The sequence below is a fragment of the Physeter macrocephalus genome, chromosome 7, assembly GCF_002837175.3.
Source record: "Physeter macrocephalus isolate SW-GA chromosome 7, ASM283717v5, whole genome shotgun sequence".
NCBI classification, from domain to species: domain Eukaryota; kingdom Metazoa; phylum Chordata; class Mammalia; order Artiodactyla; family Physeteridae; genus Physeter; species Physeter macrocephalus.
This window is the reverse complement of record NC_041220.1, coordinates 102,535,375-102,556,612: the sequence shown is the minus strand read 5'-3', so window position 1 is coordinate 102,556,612 and position 21,238 is coordinate 102,535,375.

Genomic DNA, 21,238 nt, shown 5'->3' with positions numbered 1-21,238 from the left:
GAATGAGAAAACGAAGTTGACTAATAATCGTCACGAATATTTGCAAAGTTTTAAAAACCCTCTTCTGTGCTTATCTCACTGGATAGTCTCAGCAGTCCTGAAGTGGGCAGAAAAGACGCTGTGATCCTTACTTTAGAGATGAGGAAATTAGGTCGCATGGTTGCAGTCACCTAGTTACAAGAGGTGGTGCTGGCTCTAATACCAACTAATTCTAAGTCCCCAACTCTTCCAAGGCAAATACCCTCAAAGTTTGTGTCAGGAGACTTTCAGGTAAAGAGCAAGGACTGGATTTCAGCCAAGGTCAATAGGGGTTATACATAAAACTTAGAAGGGAAAGGATGATGAACTATAAAAAGGTGAAAATTGTAGGACAAGTTAACACAAAATGTGGGTCTAGATGAGACATGAGAAAAGTGGCAAAAGAAGAAATTTCCAGGAAGCCCAATCCATAGAAAGGAACCGTTGGTTGTGGTTTCAATGTGTGCACTAAGACTTTTAATTCTCATTCTGGAGAATGAGATGTGAGCATGAATTTAATACCTGCTCCAGAAAGAGGGTTTTTTTTCCTGACTTGAGATGGAGGAAGGAAAGTTTCCATTCCCTGCCCCCATCTCACAGTGCATCCTAATACAGGCCAGACATTTTTTCAGGGGCTAGACGTACAGACAGGAGAAGCTAACTCTGTTAGTGTTGTTGAGACCTAGTAGGGAAACCAAATAAGGAAAAGGACAAGTCTAATAATAAATGGCAAAAAACTGTAATAGAAAAAGGCACAGGGTTCTCTGAGATCAGAGTGGAAAGAATCTGTACAGGAAGACATCAAGGAAAACTTTCTTGACCAGTGATGGGTGGACTGATACACAGAGGAGAACAAGATCAGCAGGGGAGGAAGCTGGAAAAAAAAAGGTACAGGAAGAAAGAGGACTCCAAGTTCCAGGCAAAGAGCACAGTCCATGCCAGAGCATCACAGTATTGAGTGGGTTTATCAAGGTTCTATATGCCTGTTACTAGTCTGCATCAGGAAAGCCACTTAACTGGAGATATCATTGTTTCTACTCCACCTTTTGTCCTTCTAAAGATACCCTCTTCATACATGGTGAAAAACAGCCACTGTATTTTGTCCCACGTGGCCTGACCTCAGCTATCCACAGCCAATAGACCAGGGTGGGCACGAGGCCCATGGGCAGAATAGTCATTACATCTGAAGTATGACACATGGACTGGAATGAAAAGACAGTTCAATCTGATGCCTCATTCATTAACTTAAAATAGGAAAACAAAGGGACCAAATTAGTGAGTGATATGAGTAAAAGCCATCTAGAATCATTAGAAAGAAGAGTCAGAGATGGAGGGATATAGGAAGACAAAGCCATACGGAAGGCAAAGTTATCAGGGAGAGGAGGAAACATGAACAAAGAAATTCAGCTGCTAGAGAGATAAAAGTAAAGTTATGAACAAAGAAAGATGTCAAGGCTTCATGTGAGAGGAAAGAGGGATCTGTTCCCTCTTAGCCCCTGGCATTATTACCACATTACATGTTATTAGAGATATAGCAAAAGAATGTGAAAATTACTGAGAAAATTGAGTCATCATTCTTGACAGTTTTCTAAGTAGAGCCTATATTTGGGGGCCAGACAAATTTACCACAAAAAGAGCATTCATGTGGCAATGTTAACAAAATGTAAGTGCAAAACAAACAAGTAAATGAGAAGCAAATATTTGAAGCATAAAGACTGGTAACTAATTTGCCCCTGAGCTTTCTGGTAGCCAGAGCAAAAAGTGAAGCATGCTAAGATACTAAATTTTATTAGCCTAAGAAGAAAAGTCCCAGATGCTGAAAGGAAACAAAATTTTCCTGCCTCAAACTTCAAAATGGTTTTCCACATGGTTATTCTACTGGCACTACTCACTTGTGCAGTAGACAGAATCCTCCATGATAAGTTCAGAGCAAATGCAGAAATGGTTTTGAAATGATGCATAGTCTTAAAGCATAACTAATTGAAAGGAATTTTGGGATGAAGTCATATGGCTCTGTAACCATCTGGTGACTGTAACTAGAACTCAGCATGTTCTGAACTCTGGCCAAACTCTAGCCTCATTCATTCCACCCTTACTCTTATTCACCATGCCCCAGAGGCAGGTGGGCAATAGAATGTAACCTTTAAGAGGGCAGTAAATTGTTCTGCTTTGTTCTGCTGAATTACCTAGTGCCCAGAATAGGCCCTGGTACACGGTTGGAACTAAGTTTATATGCACTGAACTAATGTGGAATGAATCGTTCAGATCTCAACCTATAAACAGCAGTAGATTCCCTTGGCTAAATGTCCTAGCAAATATTTTTCATTCATTGAAATTACATCCCTGAAGCCGTCCTTTCTGGAAGACTGTAAACTCTTTGAAGGCAGTGTTACTTCCAGCTGTATCCCCAGGCTTGGCCCCAAGCCCTGTATTTAGAAGATGTTCAATACGTAAATGATAACTAAGTGACAATAGGAATGAATGGCCTGTGAGTCACTATTGAATCATGTGATGTAGGTTCTAAATGCAACGTTTTGAGAGATTTAAAAAAGCTGAAAGGATTTCAGGACAATTAAAAGCAAAGAGAAGGGATGTAGTGATGATGTAGGAGGAGAATGGTAACAAGGAGAGGTAAAAAGAGGTCAAATGCAAGAATAACCAGGATAGGGCTGTTGATGATGAGAAGTAGGGGAAACCCATACCTATCACCTTAACTGATTTTCCCAATTCTGTGAACCCTGGATTATAACTCATCTTGTAGGTAAAGAGGCTAATAGTCAAAGGGTCTAAGTAAGATGTATTCAATGAATTACACTGAATATATGAGGACTACTATTGTTAAAGCCTGTGCCAAAGAGCCACTGAATCATACTGACAAGTCTTCAATTTTCTTGCTTGGAATGCTTTGGAAGGTTGCGGGACTCTCAGCAAGGGCTGATCAGGGTGAGAGTAGATAAAGGTGCAGGACATTGCTGTTTTCAGTTACTGCACCTTCTCTGCAGACAACCAGGCCAATCCTGGGAGGCACACTGAAGTCAAAGGCCGAGTAAGTGTGACTAGCCCCCTTCCTCTGTAATTAACCACTGCAACCAACCCTGCAGAAAAGACCTGTAAAGGCCGAAGGTCAGATCAGCCAAAGACAAAGACAGTAAGGTTGGCATTTGCAAGGGCGATCAGACAGCATGAAGATTTATAAGAGCGAGGGCTTGTCTTGCAATGGTCATGCATCCCAATGTTCATTGCAGCATTATTTACAATAACCAAGACAAGGAAGCAAACTAAATGTCCATCAATAGAGGAATGGATAAGGAAGATGTGGTAGATATATACAATGGAATACTACTCAGCCATAAAAATGAACAAAGTAATGCCATTTGCAGCAACATGGATGGACCTAGAGATTGTCATATGAAGTGAAGTAAATCAGACAGAAAAAGACAAATATCATATGATATTGCTTATATGTGGAATCTAAAAAAATGGTACAAATGAACTTATTCGCAAAACAGAAATGGAGTCACAGATGTAGAAAAAAACTTATGGTCATTGGGGGGAAAGGCTGGGGGAGATTGCAATTGATATATACACACTACAATATATAAAACAGATAACTAATAAGGACCTACTGTAGAGCACAGGGAACTCTACTCAATACTCTGTAATGGCTTATATGGGAAAATAATCTAAAAAAGAATGGGTATATGTATATGTATAACTGAATCACTTTGCTGTACACATGAAACTAACACAACATTGTAAAGCAACTATACTCCAATAAAAAATAAAAATAAAAAATCAGCTACCTCATCAGAGTGGAAATGGCACATGGCATCTGATGCCAAGTGAGGGCTGCAGAGGCCCTGACAGGTGGTCCCTTTGGCGTTAGTGAGCCAGGTGACCATCCCACACTGACACCCAGCTGGAATCACACTGGGAGTCTGAGAGAAGGGACTCCACTCCCTGAGGGGATGCAAAAACTTCTCCCAGCTCAATACAGTGGCATTCAAGAAGGTAAACACAAAAACATTCTGCCTAGAAACAGCAGCATCCCATGAAAAATACAGTTCTTTTAGCATGTAGCATATTACCCTCCTATATGTAGAGTTCAGGGGTCCCTGATATTTTGTATGCAACAAAACATTTTATTCAAGCAAAAGCTTATTACAAGCAGCAGTACATCAAACAAAATCTGAGTGCTGTTAACTGAAAGAGAAATGGGGACCAGAACCTTTCCGTTGAACCCCTTCAATCCTACAGGTGCTTCAGAAGCACTTCTAGTGGACTTAATTTTTAAAATACTGGTGGAATAAAAAGAATTTCAATGTCATGCTTGCTTGTGTGATTATTTGCTAATGTCTATTTGTCCCACTGTACTATTACCTTCTCCAGGGCATCAATCACATCTGCTTTTGCTCTACATGGCATCACCAGCACCTGGCACAGTGCTCAAAACAGTGCTTGAGATAGTGTGTGGGAAAATGGTTTGTATATCCTAAAAACAAAACAGAACAAAACAAGACAGAAAAAACCTCTAAAAGGCTAGAAGGGAGTAATCTCAATTCACTCATCAGAATCTATTTTCAGCATGTAATTATGTTCAGTTGAGTTGAAAGTGTTTTCTCAGTAAGTTCACTGGCTCCCAACAGACAGACAGAGAATTACAGTTCAACTGATGCCTGACAGACACTTGAAATTACTCCCAAACCTACTGTTGCTTGTGATCATTTTAAAAATACACATCCCTCTCACTAGCTCCATGTTCCACAACTCACTGTTTGTGAGACATCCATTGTCTCCAAGTTCTCTGTCTCAAACACCTGCTATAACTCCTTTCAAACTGCCGCACAACAGCAGAATGTAATTGCACTTTCATCTTCCTTAGGTATCATGTCTAAAGAAAAATCTGTGGTGGGTCTATTCTTCTGATTAGATGAGCATTCCAGCTGAAAAAATAAATTTAACTTCTGTCTTTCTGTGAAATCCAATATTTCACAATATACTTTTTGACACAGCTCAGATTGCATTGATATGAGTTGGAGTATTTTAGCCCACCAAGAGAACATTCCCTTTTATTACATGACATGGATAAAGAGAGGTTTAAAAGCCCAAGGCATAAACAAAATCCTGAGCCTCCATTGCTGGCTCATTGACATACTGGGTATTAATTAAATCTTCAGAAAATGTTTTGTTTTGTGCATGAGCTGAAGTTACATAATGATAATGACCAGTAATGCTTGGGGAGTGTCTTATAGTGTCATGTGTCATGAGACTTGTATTGGGGAATCCATCAGCCACAACTTCCAGCCCAGTGGGGAGACACACCCACACAAATTCCATCTGTGGTCATTCCTTCCATGGAGGTTCCTTCTTCTTCTTCTTCTTCTTTTTTTTTTTTTCAATTCTAAGATATTTCACTTTATTTAAAAGGAACCAATATACAGGATATAAAGTACATGATATTTACAACAGTACAGTAAACAGGTTGGTTTCTGGTAGGATCAGTAGTCTTCAATGTGTATAAACCCCCCTTTCCCCTTGAGGCTAGACCCAGCTGGCAGACAAACAGCAATAGTTGTTGGGATGGGACTTCAGGATAGAAAGTCTCCCTGGATGGGGCTAAAAATCAGGTAGATGCTAAAATGTCCACAAAGGGGTTTGTGGGCAGGGATGACTTTGCCTCAGTTCTTTGAGGGCTTAGCAGAGGGAATGGTGAGGGATTTGCTTGAGACTAACACACAGCCCACCCTGAGCCTAGAAATCTTCCACTCATGGAAAATTCCTTTCCAGAGAGAATCTGCCTTTACCCATACTCACCTGGCCACTTCCAGACTCCCCACTCTAGGAGAGTGCCCTTCTACAACCAGAGCTTGGTGTCTTAAGGTGGAGGACCCAGGAAACTCCTAACACCCTAGTTACCCATCCAGGTCCCTGGAAGAGCACAGCAAGGACTACGTCCTAGGCCTTGGCCTGGGGTAGGAGCAGCCAGGGTTGGGCTATAGGCATCTCATGGCATTTGCTCTCCTACTCCAGCTGCCTGACAACCTTGGATCCACTGATACCCAGGCCCCAAGGAAGCTGTGGGCTCCCTGAACCAATAGCCTATTGCTACCCATACTCTGCTGCTTCTCAACTCTCTCCCAAATACAGCTGACTTGGCAATGGATCTTGGCAGACCAGAGTTCAAGCAACTAATCAGAGCCCACACTCTGAAGCTGAGGTCTTGTCCCCTACCTAGTGACCCCTTTCCCTCCCACCACCCACTTCCATTCTGAGTTCTTCACTGCCCACCCACCATGGAGGCGCCTTCTGCCTGGAGGTGACAAAGAAGATCTCGCCGCAGGGGAGGAAATATTTGAAGGGAGACTTGAAGAGCCAGATGACTTCATTCGGTGGCACCGGGGAAAATACATTTCAATCAGAGGGAGCAGAATGTGCAAATGAGCAAACAAAGAATCTCTCAAGTGTCTGGTTTGTCCATATTTTTCCAAAAGGAGCACAAGAATGGAATATTCCACCTGGGATTGTCCACAGTGAAGAAATGAGGGGCTGTAACAGTCAGACTTTGCTCTTTCAATCCACCACTTCTGCTGGTGTACACAAGGCTTGCCACTCAGTTAAATCCTCAGTCATTTCTCAGTGAATAGCTGCCTGGTTAGGCCTCTGCACTCTTTCTTACAGCTATGAAATGCAATTTTTAACCTTTTCTCATGAGCAATTTCACCTTTACTATTTTTTCAAAGCATTTGTGCCTCTGGAGATTACTTTCACCTCATCTCTTTCGTTAATCATATGAACTAAGATCCCTCCCTCTTTTTGTCCTATTAGCAACTTTCATAAGCCACTTGTCTTCATCTCTGTTCACATCCTTTAAAAAGTGTTGTCCACAATGGGATCAAGAAAACCCTGTGGAACCCCAGCAGAGGGCTGACTTGGGGATTGCAAATAATTGTTCATTAGCAGACTCTGTGTAGTATTGACCTACATCTTGACTGTGACTTCCGATATTACTCTTTAATCACATGATTTCTACCAACACAATGCAACACAGTGAAAAAGCACCCGAGAATGAAACAGGACTTAAGTGTGTATTCTGACATAGCCACTCTCTGTAGGAAGAAGGGCAAGGCATTTTTTTCTGAATCTTAGTATCTTAATCTCTAAAATGGGGACAAAAATGCTTTCCTCTGATGAATGGTTTGAAATGTAATTCACTCAGTATCTCAAGTCTACAGACCCACAAACATACCTATGCCTATGGGTGCTCATACTAATTCTGATACTGGCCCATGCCTAAAAAATAAACAACTGCTTCTTCTTATTTCTCAGTGTTGAATAATTTAAAATATTTTCTTTCATTATTTGTTTAATCCCTCTGGGATATTTTGTCAGTGACTCCTTTCAAAACACCTTCTATTTTGCAATAATGGCTTACTTCATTGTGGAGAAATGAGGGCTAACAAAACAGATTGTACCTATTCTTTCATCAGAAATAGATTGCTGTTCATGAGTACTTCATTTGTTGGTTGGTTTCAGAGCTCAGGGAATGACTGCTTGCAGACCTTACAAGGAATTGCCCCCTTCACTCGCTCCCAGTCCTCTTCCTCCTTTGAATGCCCAGGAATTGCAGTTGTGGTTGGGACAGAACCAACTTCTTGTAAGGCAACTCATGAGCCATGTCAAAATCAGAAAACAAGTTTTATAGACAGAACTGAGATCAAGTTCAAGTCCACTTCTGAATCTGTGTGAAACCTTCGGCCAATTATTTCACCTCTCTGAACCTTCTTTTTTTTTGTCTGGAAAGTGGGCACAATATTATCTACTTTTCATCATGGTTAAGAGAATAGTATTCTTCTTAAGTACAAGAATACACTTAAGAAGGTAGTTGCTATTGATAAAATGGCTTCTGAACAGATGTCACTCTCAGTACCTCCTGCCTAGTTAGGGAAGCTCTTTTCTAAAATGAGAGTTAATAAGCCAAACTATTGTTTTTTGAGCTTTTGCTGTGTGCAGGTATCATATGAGGTACTATGGGGAAAAATGAAACTCAAATCATGTCTTAAATGAACTACTGATCTCATATAGGGTGTTATTCCCAAGAAAGGTGTAGGCAAAGGACTGTGAGATTTAAGTATGGAGAAGTCTTCTCTTGTGTGAGGCCATGAAGTTTCCCTGCAGAGAAAGACTTTGAACTTAGACTTAATGGCAGCCAAGGATACACCTAAGGAAATGGAGATTAAGGTAGGTTAAAGCTGCTTGGTTGAATGTACCAGAAAGCAAAGAAAATAACAATTCGATTCTCTTAAGGAAAAGGGATAATTTGTTGGAAAAATGCACAAAGGAGGAATTTGAATATCAAGCTTGAGGAGAGTCAGGAACCAGGCCCTGTGTGGAGATGCCAGCAACAGAAACACATAACACTTCTTTCTAAGATGTAACCAAGAAATAACGAGCTTTCAGCTGCATTTTAGAGCTAGACATTTCTGTTTTTTCCGTTCAAATTCTCAGGAGAGAAAATCCAACTGACACAGAGTATATTAGTCAAAAGTGTCCAATATGGGGAGGACATAGTCATTAGAAATACCTTTGTAAGCAGGGCAACCATGTCAGTTTGTGTTGATCATGGATCAGAATAAAGGAATGCATTCCAGGGAGGGGTGAGAAAGCTCAAGAACAGAGAATTGGGTGAAGCATGACCAGATTGTAGGTCTTGTGAAAGAGAGAACAGAAGATGTAAGCCTAGGATCTGCATCTATTCCAAATGCCTGTGAGATCCCATGAATAAAGAGTGAGCAAGAGACACGATCAGAAAGGAACTGGTGGAATTTTTCCAGACTATTGAAAAAATGTTTTTCTTGGTGGAATCCACTGGGGTAGTTACTGATCACTGGGACAAAAATTACTCTGGGAACACTGCATGGCAAAAGTAGAATGTGTTCAGTTTCATTCCACCTCATGGATTGAGTGTCTGCTCAAAGTAAAGAACAGAGTGCTTCAAACATTTTGAAAAACATTTCTTGAATTGAATTTATCATAACCTGAGAAAGCTTGTTCTGATTTTGTCTAAATTGAATACACTCTTTATTGGGATATTTTATTTATTTCCCAGTTCTGTCTAATTCTCACTCATTTGCTCAATGCATTCTTTTGAGAATCTGAGCATTCATTCATCCACTCAATAGACAAGGATTGTCTGGTTCAAAATAGGGGGCTCAATTCCTACATTTACCTTCTATCTCTCCTGAGACTTCACTGAAATAAAGTGCAAGAAATACATAAAGGAATACATTCATATCAGAAAACAAGGGACTGGATTATGAGGGGTCACTACTGATGACAGTGAAGAGATTTCAGCAAATTACCAAATAAAAAAAGATGGAGTTCATGGATGGATATTTAGATATAGTTACAATCCAGGATATGCTGTTAGGAGGTTACAGTGGAGGTGAAAGCTGATCTTCTCATAGGGTCCCAGAATATCCATGGCTCAAGGTCAACAAGGAGAGTGGAAGATAAGAATGAGAAGAGAAGATGAAAACAGGGGATAGACTGATTGTTTCTCATAGTTATGTAGTGGGGTCTGTTGTCTGAAGAGATTGGATAAACCATATGGGAAAAGCTAAGTTTTCTTATGTGGGTATTGGCCAAAAATAATTGCTTCCTCAACCTTTATTAAGAGCCCAGTAACCCCAAAGCCTTTCTTCTATGCAGTGATCCTAAAAATTTGTTTTGCCTTGATGTCTCCTTTCCACCCAAAGCTTCTACTCACATGTGAGACTTTATAGGAAAAAATGAAAAGAAAACCCACAGTAGCTACTCAGACCTTCTTCTTAAATGTAAACATAAGCTCAAAATCGCTAGGTATTTAAAGAAAAGCAGCAACAATGGGCTCAAAGTTCTAATGAAAAAAAGTCCCCTCTTTAACCTAAAAGATAGTTAAAAGAGTCTTTGTCCTTTAAAATGGTCATTTAACCCATTAAATTTTATTATACTCACATTTTAAATTTATTTCTTCCATTTTAATTGTATTTGTTTTCTTTAATTTTCTTGATTTCTGTTAAGAGAGTCATATTCTCCCCCCCCTTTTTTTAATATTGTCTCTTCCATGAGAGCTGTGTAATTTACAGTCCCATAGTAGTTTTGGAGAATACCCTTACCTTCCCCCTAACATAATTACTAGGGAATGACAGTTCTCTAAATATTTTTGATAAACTAAGAGTAAAATACTATATAATTTTATTGATTACTAATAAAAATTCATATTGGTTATTGTATATTTAGTTTTAGTAAGTTGTTCATATATCTTTTCCCCTTTTTTAGGTTATAAGTATTAACTTACATATTTTCTATGTTAATTTTATGTTATTTTAAATAGCTTTTTTCTCAGGATATCACTTAGTTCTTAATTTTCTGTTTGTTGGTTTTTGTAAAACAGAAGTTTCTAAATTTTTAATAGGTAACACTTACCAATAATTTCCTTTATGTCTTCTGAGTTTTATTTCTTTGTGAAGGTTTCCAATTCCAAAATTATTTTTAAAAGTTACCTTCTATTTTTCTTTTTTTCTAATACTTTTGTTCTAATTCTTATGTTTATTTTCCACTCTAACATACAGAATCTGGCATTTATTTTTTATTTGTATGAAGATCCATTCTAAGTTAATTTTAAATAGAAATCAACTTTTCTAAAATCATTTTTAAATGATAATTTTAAAACATTTCTAAAATTACTTATTGACAAGTCCATCTATTCATCAGTAATTTGAAATTATGGTTCCCACATGAAATATAAACATGAAGTCTGTGGAATATATACATTAGTCTGTGTAGTCTCTATTCAGGTAGAGAGAAGAGAATAAGTCCATTGGTTTATTTGTCAATTCTTATGCTAATAACATATTGTGTTAAGTACTACCATTTTGTACATTGTGTCTTAATATCTGATGAAACAATTGCTCCTTTGTCTTGATTTAAGTTACATTTCCAGATTAATTTTAGAATTGACTAATTTTATATATTATCCTATTCGGTAATATGTCATAGGATACAGGTAAACACACAAAACTCAATCATTATTTCCTTATGCTTTCAGTAATCTATCAAAAACCAAAATTCAAGAAAAGATTTATAATCACTCTAAAAAACTGATATACTTATGTATAAGTCTAACAAAACACAAATGAGATATATATCTAGAAAAACTATAAAATCCTGATGAGAAAAAGCAAAGATCTAACTAAATGGAAAGACATATAACCTAAATGGATGGAAAGAGTTAACATCATAAAGATATAAATTCTGGGCTCCCTGGTGGTGCAGTGGTTGAGAGTCTGCCTGCCGATGCAGGGGACACGGATTCGTGCCCCGGTCTGGGAGGATCCCACATGCCATGGAGTGGCTAGGCCCGTGAGCCCTGGCCGCTGAGCCTGCGTGTCCAGAGCCTGTGCTCTGCAACGGGAGAGGCCAAAACAGTGAGAGGCCCGCGTACCACAAAAAAAAAAAAAAAAAAAAAAAAAAAGATATAAATTCTAACAAGTTGATCTATAGATTTAACACAATTCCTACCAAAATCATACCAAAAGTTTTATAACTGTAGGCAAAGCTTATTTTAAATTTTACACACAAAGGCAAAGAATAGCTTAAATCATTTTGAAGAGGAAGAGCAAAGTGGATGGAGTCACATTACCCAATTTTAAGACTTAAAATGTAACTGTCATAATTAAAACATTGTGATATTGATAGAGGGGTGAACAATAGACAATGGAACAGTGTAAAGAACCTAGAAATAGATCCACAAAACTCTTCTCCATTGATTTTTGACAAAAGTGCAAAGGCAACTCAATGGAGGAAGGATAGTCTTTTCAACAAATGGTGGTGGAACAATTGGACATCAAAGGAAAAAGAAACCTCAAACTAAACCTGATACTTTCTACAAAAAAAAAAAAAATAATAACTCAAAAAGAATCACAGATCTAAAAGTAAAATGTGAAGCTTTAAATCTTTTAGAAGAGAATGTAAAAGAGAATCTCTGTGACCTAGGGTTGGGCAAAGAATTCTTAGACATAATCATGTATGAGAGATGTAAAAAATAAAAGTGGATAAATTAGACTTAATCAAAATTTAAAATGTTTTCTCTGTGAAAAAGCTTGTTAACAGAATAAAAATACAAGTCAGTGAATGAGAAAACCTACTTGTGAATCACATACCTGACAAAGTACTTCTATTCTCTCTCTCTATATATATAATATATATATATAATGTATATATATATAATATATACTTTAAACTTGATGGTAAAAAAAGGCAATCCATTAAAAATGGAAAAGAAAGGCTTGAACAGACACTTTATAAAAGAAGATATATGAGTGGTAAGTAAGCATATGAAAAGATGCTCAACATCACTTGTCATTGGAGAAATGCAAAATAAAACTGTGGTGAGATACCACTAAAAATCTATTTAAATGTCTAAAATAATAATGACAATATCAAAAGCTGGAGACCATGTGGAGAAACTGAATCTGTCATACACTGCTAGTGGGAATGGAAAATAGTACAGCTACTCTGAAAAACAGTTTGGTACTTTCCTTTGAAGTTAAACATACATTTACCACATGACCAAGTAATGCCACTCTAGGGTATTTATCCAAGAGAATTGAAAACATATGTTCACACTAAAGCAGATACACAGATATTCATAGCAGCTTTATTTGTAATAGCCCAAGACTGGAAACAATCCAAATGTCCTTCAATGGGTGAATGGTTAAGCAAACTCTGGTATATCACACAAGGGAATACTACTCAACAATAAAAAGAAACACATTATTGCATGAATAGATCTCAAGAGCATCATGCTGTATTAAAGAAAAATCTACCCTCAAAAGATTTAATATACTATGATTCCATTTATACAACAACCTCCAAAAAGAAAAAATTATAGAGATAGAGAATAGATTAGTGTTAGTGCTAAAGGAAAGGTGTGACTACTAAGAGATAGTATAAGGGATTTCTTATGTAGTGAAAGAATAATCCTATGTCTCACCTGTGGTGGTGGTTATACAAATCTATACAAGTGATAAAAATTCATAGAACTTATACATATAAAACCATATACATATTTTTTAAATGAGTGCATATAAAAACTTGTGAAATCTGAGTCAGGTTTGCAGTCTAGTTGTATTAGGCCAATGTCAATTTTCTAGTTTTAATAATATTGAGAAAAGACAAGTAATGGGTACATTGGATCTCAGTGTACTCTTTTGAAACTTCTTGGGAGTCTATAATTATTTCTTAATGAAAAGCTAAAAATGTACATAAATGGAATTGCACTGTATGTATTATTCTGTAACTTTTCTGTCCCATCAACACTGTATGAGAGTTTTATCCAGGAGACTACTGTAGCTCTTATTTATTCATTTCCACTGCTGTATAGTTGTCCATCATTTATTATTTATCCTCCCAGTGATGTACCCTTCAGTTGTTTCCATTCTATTCTGTTGTTGTTATTGTTTTGCTATTCACAGTGGCAATGCTATGAAAAATCTAGTGCACACATGAGATCATTTGTCTGGGGTATGTATTCAGGAGGGGAAGTACTGGATCATACAAGATGGACATTTTGAAATGCACTCTCCAAAGTAGTTATACCAATCTGTATCACAACAAATAGTTATAAGCAATCCTCTTTTTCAACATATCAATCTTTTTCAATCTGTTACTAGTTTGAGGATGAAAATTGGTATCTCATTGTTGTTTACTTTTGCATTGTCCTTATTATGAGGATTGTTTCAAATATTCAGCAGTTGCCTCTGCCTGCCTCTTCAATTTCATCCCCTACTGCTCTACCCCATTGCCAGTTATACTTCAGCAACCCTGGTTCCCTTTCATTTCCCTGTACAGGCAGAGAGGCGTTCTGCCTTAGGGACTTTGTACTTGCTCTTATGCTACTTAACCCTCTGTTTGGAACAGTCTGCCCTCAGGAAGTTGCAAGATCAGACTCTTCTTACCTTCTGGTCTCACTTTACCTCCTCAGAGGGACCTGTTCTGACTACCTTCATATCACCCTTTAAATTTTTTTGAATGTATTTCTTTACTCTCTGAAACAATTGAGACAATCTTGATCATTTTTATGTTTAATAACTTGGCTTTCTCTCCTTCTAGAACATAATAATCTCCTCGGGAGGAATGACTTTGTAAGTTTTGTTTATCACAGTCTCTCCTATACCTAGAATAGTGAAGATGTAACAGCATGTTAGTGGGAAAATTATGAGGCTTGGAAACAGCTTGGCATGCTGGAGGAATGGAGCATGCAAGACCAGTTTGAAGAGTATAAAGTTGTTTTTTAATGTGGTGGTAACATTAAAAGAACATGAAAAGAGCATAAACAATCCTATTTATATAACAAGATTTATGCGTTCTTCTGCACAAGCCATAAACTCTAAATTTCTCATCATAGGCTTGCTCCCCCCTGGATCATTGGCCTCCAGAGAGGTTGAGCAGTGGCTCCTCTGAGATTTTCTATTACTCTTCTATAATTTGGGGTCTCTGTTTCTGAGATTCCATAGCATCTTATTTGTTGCTTTATTACATTTTTTCCAAGAGTTTATTTTCAAACTACTTCTCAGAAGAGATACCCCCTAATTTTTTTTCAGAATCCTTGCCTGTGAATTTTGTTCTAATTCGATAGTTTAGCAAGGTATCAAATAATAAGCTAAAATTACTTTTAATAGAAAATCAAACTGAAATTATAGAACATGAAATCAAATAAGAAGACAACACTAAATACTAAATTGTTGAGATGGTCTTAAAGGCATTTATTAGAAAACTGGAAAGACAGAATAAATGATTAAACTATTCAATTCAACATAGTAAATGAATAAGAGAGTAAATAACAAAAATGGAAACTAAAGATAAAATGTGAACTATTAAAATAGAAAAATATAAAAGCTGAAAAATAAAATAGGACATAATAATACCATGAATTGAATTTTTGAAAAGTCAAAGAGAGAGAGAGAGAGAAGGTCTGATCAAATAAGACAGAGTGAAACACCAAATAAGGAATATTGAGATAGGAAAGTGTTTCTAATTACCAACACAATTTTTTTTAATTACTTAACACAAATAAGCAAATTTATTATAAAAATTATGTACATTTTAATATTCAAATCTAAAAGACTGTACAGATCACATTCTCTAATAACTACACTGTACACTTGGTCATATATATATATACACACCCACATAGAAATTTTAAAAGATTCTTTTAAATAACTCACCTAAAATTATATGCAATATTATATCAATTAATTCAAAATCTGGAAGACATGTACAGAGTTCCTAAAAATTAGAAATTTCTGAAAATCCTTAGAAGGAACTGAGCTCAAAAATGACAGACTAGTCAGCAGCATCAAAAGCTTTACATTTCTTCTTGTCACAATCCCAGGTATTAAGAATTTGGCATCCTTATGAGATGATAAAATCGAAATTTCTTTGTGTACTTCAAAGTTACTCTTTTATTTTTAAGGATTCATTTTATAAATGTCTAATCCCTTTTAATCTTTCTTGGCCAAGGGTATGAATCCTTCTCAAATCCTTAACTTTTCTGTGTTAGGGAGCAAACTCTTCTTCCCCACTTCTTAAATTTCCTAATTTTGCATAATTGAATAGGTTAGTCTATAATTTTTGAGTTCAGTGTAATGATCCCACTTGGAGATATAAGCCACTATCTCCAATATCACCTTTATTAGATAAAAGTGATATTTTGATTGCTTATCTCTCTTCCTTTTTGTTTTATTTTTAATAGGTTCAGAGCTTGAATAGAGGAGACAGATGTTGTTTCTTGGGTCTTTTTGAATCCTCAACTACTGCTCCAGCAGTAAGAAAAATAAAGGAAGGACTTTACCTGTCATTCTGTCTTAAAAAGGCAATTGCATCCAGTTGGGTTTGAAACGACCGGTTCACTAAGCATCTGACCACAAACAACCCACCTAGGAGGGAAGAAAGCAGAAGTGAAACTGGATGCACTGCTACATAAAAAAGAATAATTTTCTATTTATTTAAGCCATTAAACGTTTGGGACTCTACACATCAGAAGCTGGATCCTGGTCATAACAAATGATCTCCATGAATTAAATTATTTTTCAGTGAGATTTACAACTAGATAGGGATGCAAAGAATTACCAGAGTTCCTTGTAGGAAGCCAAGGAGGCAATTGTGTAATTATTTCATGATAGATGTGTTAAAAAATATTTAATTATATTCATATTTTCTTTTCAAAGTGTGAAAATTAAAAAATAAATGTTGAAAAACAATTCAATTTTCAAGGTGAAAGAAGGTTCAGCAAATGGTGTATTATGCCACTTCTGTAAAGGAAAAAATGAGGGGACTTCCCTGGTGGCACAGTCGTTAAGAATTCACCAGCCAATGCAAGGGACACGAGTTCGAGCACTGGTCTGGGAAGTTCCCACATGCTGCAGAGCAAGTAAGCCCATGAACCACAACTACTGAGCCTGTGCTCTAGAACCTGCTTGCCACAACTACTGAGCCCATGTGCCACAACTATTGAAGCCCATGTGCTTAGAGCTAATGCTCCACAACAAGAGAAGCTGCAGCAATGAGAAGCCCACACACCGTAATGAAGAGTAACCTCTGCTTGCTACAACTAGAGAAAACCTGTGTGCAGCAATGAAGACCCAACACAGTCATAAATAAATAAATAAATAAATAAATAAATAAATAAATAAATAAATAAAATTTATTAAAAAAATAAAGAAGAAAATGAGAAAGTACTTTAGCAATTGCAAGTTTTCATTTCTGAAGTTAATTAACACTTCCCAATGAATGGTTTGATCATCTTATGAACAGTTCCTTTATTAATATACAGAGAGCTATTATAAAAAGCATATTCTTATGTTAATTACCTTATTAACTAATCCAGGCACAATTAAGCCCCTAAATTCACAGAGTATTAATTTTTCTTAATGTGGTTTCATACACATTAATTTCTTTACAAATTAACATTTACATGGGCTTTGCCACCATTTTGATATTTAGTATGGACCACTGAACTTTTAAAATGCACAAACTCAGAAATCATGAAGAGTTAGAGGCCTTTCATATAGTTTTATAAGTCTTATTTATCATAAGATCTCAATAAATAATAAGATCATCAAGCAAGTAACATTTGGCACTGCAAATAAAAGTACTTACACTTTCTTTTTGGACAACTAATAACATGACAGAGAAGAAGAAGGGAGTATAATGTGCTGAGTACATGGGGATAAGAGGAAACCCCCTTTGCAGCTTGGAAATTTTAAAACTGAAAAGATAGGTGTTCCCTTTTCCTTCCTGGGGCCATTGATAGTGGTACAGCCAATGATGGTTCCACTCCACATATCAAGGACAAGATGGTAGGCATGGGATCATAACCTGATGGAGCACAAGGATTTCTTGAGGCAGACTCTACCATCCTTTTCTGGATCTCCCTAGAGGCATGGAGGAGATCTGAATAGTTTCCACGGGCCATGTTCCAGGGGTGAAGATGGCTAAGCATGAGAACTAGTATGACTCATTTAATAATGATAATATAATAATTGTTATAATATAATGTAAAATTATATACTCATATTATTTTTAATATATACAATATGCCTATATTATTATACTCATTTGCCAGAAAGTTACCACAGAAAGGGAACAGAGGCAGAGAATGTCAAAGCCACACATCAGGTGGTGGTAGCAGCTAGATCTCAGAGCAGCAACAGCAGCAACTCCAGCCATATAAGAGGTGGGGATGGCCAAAGGGAAATGGCCAAATACTCCAGGAGGCATTATGATGCACTATGTAACATCATGATGTCAAGGGACAAAATTGTGCTCTTTGATGGACATTTCTCATTGGTAACATCTGCTGCTGTACTCATGACCTTTAATCACACAGTAGGCAACTATGATGCCTCCTGGGAATTTGACTCAAAACTAAGTTTTCAACTAGCAAGTGATTGAATTGTAGTCTCACACTGTCTTGAAGAATAACTCGGGGGCCGAGTAAAGATGGTGGACTAAGAGGAGGTGGAATTCACGTCTCCACACAACTAGGGCACCTACTAGGCACTGGTGGTGGACCATGAACACCTAAGGGGACAGAAGGAACCCCCAGGGATCAGGTAGGATGTGGGGGGTAGTGAGGGGGAAGGAGAAGTGGAGGTGGGACAGGACCGACATTCCTCAGGAGCAGCTGGCAGAGGGGGAGTGATCCCACAACCAGAGGGGAAAAGGGGGTAACTATTGGGAGGGAGGAGGATCCAAAGGGTGCATGGCCAGTATTTCCCCTCCCCACTTGGGCCCCTGGGAGCCTGCTGAGATTCTGGGCCTGATCTTCTGTCCAACAAGGCCCCCTCCAGCTGCATGGGTCTGAGGGAGTGGGAGGGAGGGAATGGGGAGTAAAAGTAAAGGCGAGACCTATGTGACTGGAACGCCTAAAGGGTGTCTGAGGGAGGAGAGGAGTTCCTACACCCGGCAGGACCCACCCACAGTTAGGGATCTAGCTGTAACAGAGGAGAACCTGTGGGGGGAGTGGAGGAACAGAAGGGAGCGCGGCCAGCACTTTCCCTGCCCACTTGGGCACTGGGGAGCTTGTTGGGATTCTGGGCCTAATCCTCTGCCCTCAGAGCCTCCATCCTGCTCTGCAGAGCTCAAGCCCCACCTCTAGACCCACTCCCAGGGCCCTACTTCTACATGCCACACTCGGAGACCCCTCTGAGACACCTTTCAAATGCACTGGGCCTAAACCCAACCCAAACAACCTCACCCAGGGCCTTACCTCCAAAATCCGGAACTCCACACTCCAGAGGCCTTCCTCTGGACATGCTGCCTTTCTCCTTCCATGCAGGTCCTAAGCCCAAGTCCCTCCCCACACTTGAACATTGCCCTGCATAGGCCCCACCCCCAAGGCCTTTTCCAGCTGCATGGGTCCTGAGCCTAGACCCTGCCCCACCTTAAACCCAGCCTCTGCCTAAGTTCCACGTGCTTGCCTAGGCTCTGACCCCATAGCCAAGGCCTTTTTAGGCCTTTTTTCTTTTTCTTTTTTTCCTGTTTTAGGTTGGGGTGGGTTCTGTTTGACTTTGTTGTTGGTAGTTCATTTATATTTTTATTTTTTCTAATACATCTTTTATTTTTCTAATTTTATGTTATTCTTTATACACTGTTATTGTTCTGCTCCTTTTGGCTTGTTCCTTTTTTATTTTCTTCTTGCTTTTTTATGTTGTGGTTTTGTTTTACCTTGTTGTAGTTGTTTCAATTATATTTTTTATTTTTCCTAATATATTTTTTATCTTTCTAGTTTTATTTTATTTTTTATTCTTTGTTATTATACTGCTCATTTTTTTCTTTTCTTTTGCCATGCTGCACAGCTTGCAGGATCTTGGTTCCCAGGCCAGGGGTTGGACCAGATCTTCTGTGGAGGGAGTACAGAGTTCAAACTGCTGGACTAACAGAGAACCTCAGACCCCAAGGAATATTGATCAGAGTGAGGCCTCCCAGAGGTCCTCATCTAGGCACCAAGACCTGGCTCTACCCAACTGCCTGCAAACTCCACAGCTAGACGCCTCAGGCCAAACAACCAGCAAGACAGGAATACAAGCCCTACTCATAAAAAAAAAAGAGAAAGAAAGAAACAAAAAGAACAGAAACAACAAAAAAAATATGTTACAGATGAAGGAGCAAGGTAAAAGCCTACAAGATCAAATAAAAAAAGATGAAATAAGCAACCTACCTGAAAAAGAATTCAGAGTAATGATAGTAAAGATGATCCAAAATCTTGGAAACAGAATGGAGAAAATACAAGAAACTTTTAACAAGGACCTAGAAGAACTAAAGAGCAAACAAACAGAGATGAACAACACAATAAATGAAACTAAAAATTCTCTATAAAGAATCAATAGCAGAATAATTGAGGCAGAAGAACGGATAAGTGACCTGGAAGACAGCATGGTGGAATTCACTGTTGCGAAACAGAATAAAGAAAAAAGAATGAAAAGAAATGAAGACAGCCTAAGAGACCTCTGGGAAAACATTAAAGGCAACAACATTCTCATTATAGGGGTCCCAGAAGGAGAAGGGAGAGAGAAAGGACCGAGAAAATATTTGAAGAGATTATAGTCGAACACTTCCCCAACATGGGAAAAGAAATAGCCACCCAAGTCCAGGAAGCACAGAGAGTCCCATACAGGATAAACCCAAAGAGAAACATGCCGAGACACATAGTAATCAAACTGGCAAATATTAAAGACAAAGAAAAAGTATTGAAATCAGCAAGGGATAAATGACAAATAACATACAAGGGAACTCCCATAAGGTTAACAGCTGATTTCTCAGCAGAAACTCTACAAGCCAGAAGGGAGTGGCATGATATACTTAAAGTCATGAAAGGGAAGAACCTACAACCAAGATTACTCTACCCAGCAAGGATCTCATTCAAACTCGATGGAGAAATCAAAAGCTTTACAGACAAGCAAAAGCTAAGAGAATTCAGCACCACCAAACCAGCTCTACAACAAATGCTAAAGGAACTTCTCTAAGTGAGAAACACAAAAGAAGAAAAGGACCTACAAAAGCAAACCCAAAACAATCAAGAAAATGATCATAGGAACATACGTATCGATAAATACCTTAAATGTGAATGAATTAAATGCTCCAACCAAAAGACATAGGCTTGCTGAATGGATACAAAAACAAGACCCATCTATATGCTGTCTACAAGAGACCCACTTCAGACCTAGGGACATATACAGACTGAAAGTGAGGGGATGGAAAAAGATATTCCATGCAAATGGAAATCAAAAGAAAGCTGGAGTAGCAATACTCATATCAGATAAAATAGACTTTAAAATAAAGAATGTTACAAGAGACAAAGAAGGACATTAAATAATGATCAAGAGATAAATCCAAGAAGAAGATATAACAATTATGAATATATATACACCCAACATAGGAGCACCTCAATACACAAGGCAATTGTTAACAGATATAAAAGAGGAAATCAACAGTAACACAGTAATAGTGGGGGACTTTAACACCTCACTTACACCAATGGACAGATCATCCAAACAGAAAATTAATAAGGAAACACAAGCTTTAAATGACACAATAGACCAGATAGATTTAATTGATATTTATAGGACATTCCATCCAAAAACAGCAGATTACACTTTCTTCTCAAGTGCACATGGAA